Source organism: Zingiber officinale, chromosome 11A (assembly GCF_018446385.1).
Source record: "Zingiber officinale cultivar Zhangliang chromosome 11A, Zo_v1.1, whole genome shotgun sequence".
NCBI classification, from domain to species: domain Eukaryota; kingdom Viridiplantae; phylum Streptophyta; class Magnoliopsida; order Zingiberales; family Zingiberaceae; genus Zingiber; species Zingiber officinale.
In genome coordinates, this window is record NC_056006.1 from 59,969,658 (window position 1) to 59,972,713 (window position 3,056).

Here is a 3,056-nt window from a genome sequence, read left to right on the forward strand (position 1 = left end):
GGGGCAGGAGATGTGTGTGGTGGTGGCTTGGCTAAGAAAGAAAGACCTGCTTACGTTGATTTAAGATTGATATGAACTATGCTTGATTTATGTTGATGTCTTGCATGATCACTTTACTTATGCACATGTTAGAAATGGATATTATGACTCTTTAAGTTCATAACTATGCTAAGCATGCTCGTATGATTAGTTGTGATTTAAATAAAAAATGATTACTTCCGCTGTTTTTGAAATTCATGTGCGTATGTTATGTATGTAGAAAGTAACCCCGCCTCCACTAGCAGGAGGGGCGGGCGTTACAAAGTGGGAGATTGTTAGGATGGATACTAAACGCCTAACTTTTTATATGAACTTTTATTTTGAAATGAGAATTACATTGGTCAAATGTTTACATTTTGTAAAATACAGTTGTCCATTTAATTTATATTGTAGATAACATGGTGTGTGATGTCACACATAAGATCATGTTATCAGTTCCTTATAAATTATAAATAGTAGCTCACAACCAAGATGGATTGGGACAAATCATTGGAATGGTCGTAGTGTAATTGGGTACTAGTTTATCTTGACTATAAAATTAAACTAGTACACTATGTGTGTATTGAGCAAGACCATTTGAGATTGTTATTTTTATACTGACTACATAAAAGAACATAACTTCTGTTATTATGGATGTGTGTACTCTTAATCCCGATATAATAACAAGCACATATACTTAGTATTTATTTCTTTAATTTTTCAATGGGTGAGATTTATTCATTAAATTAATAGACCCGATAAGTTAGGAAATAATATTATTTATATGGTGTGTTGTTGATTATAGAAGGAAATTGTGTCCTAGTTATCTACGTTGATGATGTCCCCTTGAGGAGCTCATAAGGATTGTCATGTAAATCCTGTAAGTGGACTTAGTCCGACATGACAATGAAGTTGAGTGGTACTACTCTTGGAGCTAGATATTAATTAAGTGAGTTGTCAGTAACTCATTTAATTAATGGACATTCGATATCTTAAACACAGGGAGATTAATGCACTCATGATAAGAAAGAGCCCATAATGTAATATGAGATTGGTGCGGTAGTTCAATAATAACTCTTTAGTGGTATGAGTTATTATTGATGAACTTGAGTTGGGTGTTCGGGTTGAACACGAGAAGCTCAAGCTCATCAGGAGGTCAAAACCAATTCCTCCTCTCGGCCCCTACTGTAGCCTCTATAAACCCTCACGTTCACCCATTTTGATTTTCCTTCTTATCCAAATGAGGGGCCGGCCACATCCTTGCTCGGTGCCCAAGCAAGGGGCCGGCCAAGCTCTCTTGGTGCCCAAGGTGTGGGCCGCCCAAGCATGGGGCCGGCCATACAAGAAGAGAAAAGGAAGTTTTGTTGAAAAATTTTTTCTGTCAAAATCTTTCCTTTTATAGCTTTCTACATTTGATTAAAAGAGATATTTTAATTTTGTTAAAATCTTTCCTTTTTGTAGTTATCTACAATGGTTAAAAGAGAGATTTTAATTTTGTTAAAATCTTTCCTTTTGTAGTTATCTACAATGGTTAAAAGAGAGATTTTAATTTTGTTAAAATCTTTTCTTTTTTGTAGTTATCTATAATGGTTAAAAGAAAGATTTTAATTTTATTAAAATCTTTCCTTTTATAGCTTTCTACAATAGATTAAAACAGATATTTTAATTTTACTAAAATCTTTCCTTTTTTGTAGTTATCTACAATAGTTAAAAGAGATATTTTAATTTTGTTAAAAATTTTCCTTTTTTGTAGTTATCTACAATGGTTAAAAGAGAGATTTTAATTTTGTAAAAATCTTTCTTTTTTTGTAACCAACCATTATAGGAATAAAAAGAAGATTTTGTTTAAAACAAAATGTTGTTATAATCTTTCCTTTTATAGCTATTTACAATGGTTTAAAAGAGAGATTTTAATTTTGTTAAAATCTTTCCTTTTTTGTAACCATCTACTATAGCAAATAAAAGGAAATTTTATTAAAAACTTTCCTTATTAGCCGCTAGCAAAGATTATAAAAGAGGAGGAGGGAGGTGCCCAAAAACTAACACAACCTAAGCCCTCTCTCCTTTTATTCTCTTGGTAGCCGGCCCTCTTCTTCTCTTTTTCTCTCTTTAGGTTGGCGCCCCACTTCCTCCCTTTCTTCCTTCTATGGCTGGTGCCCATCTCACCTTGGTGGTCATGACTTGAAGGACAAGAAGAAGAAGAAGAGAAGAAGCACTTGGTGGTCGGTTGCTTGGTGGAGAAGAAGAAGAAGGAGGAGGCCTCTTCACTTTGTATTCTTTGGTGACCGAAATCTTGGAAAAGAAGGAGAAGGTTGGGTGTCTTTGTCTTGGTAGATCATCACCCACACGACGTCCAAGAGGAGAGGAATACAGTAGAAGATTAAGAGATCTTTAAGATACAAAGAATAGTATAACTAGTTCTCTATTCCGCAGCGAAACTAGTTTAGTTTTTCTTTGTGTGGATCCTGAAATATCAACACAAGAGGCTAGCGATTTTATGGTTCGATTTTGTGTTTCGATTTTATGTTTCTATTATGGTCTCTATAGTTAAACCTAAGGTTACTGTAAGAAGTTTATGTTGGTTTCTTCTGGGAATATCGTACTGGTTCCCCTGTACAAAATTTTTGTACAAGTCCTGAACCTTTCCTAACAACCTATTGTGTTCTTTAGAAATTAAATTTGAAATCCAAATGGAACTTAACATTATTGATTCCAAATTTAACTTATCTGTTCTTAGAGGTTTAGACTTGGATCACAAACGATACTTAACATTATAGATCCAAATCCACCTATGTTACAAATTCAATTAAATATTTATTTCGAAAATCGGCTCCCAGGTCAAACATGGCGAGACACTTGGCCTTCCTGGGTATGGGAGCATCCACCACTGCCTCGACAAAGCCTCTTAACGAAATTCAATATTTAATTTCCTTATAGTAACCCTAGGTTTAACCAAAAAAGAACAATCGAATTACAAGATTAAAAAATAAAATAAAGAAACACAAATCTGAAACCTAGAATCACTAAGCTCTTGTGTT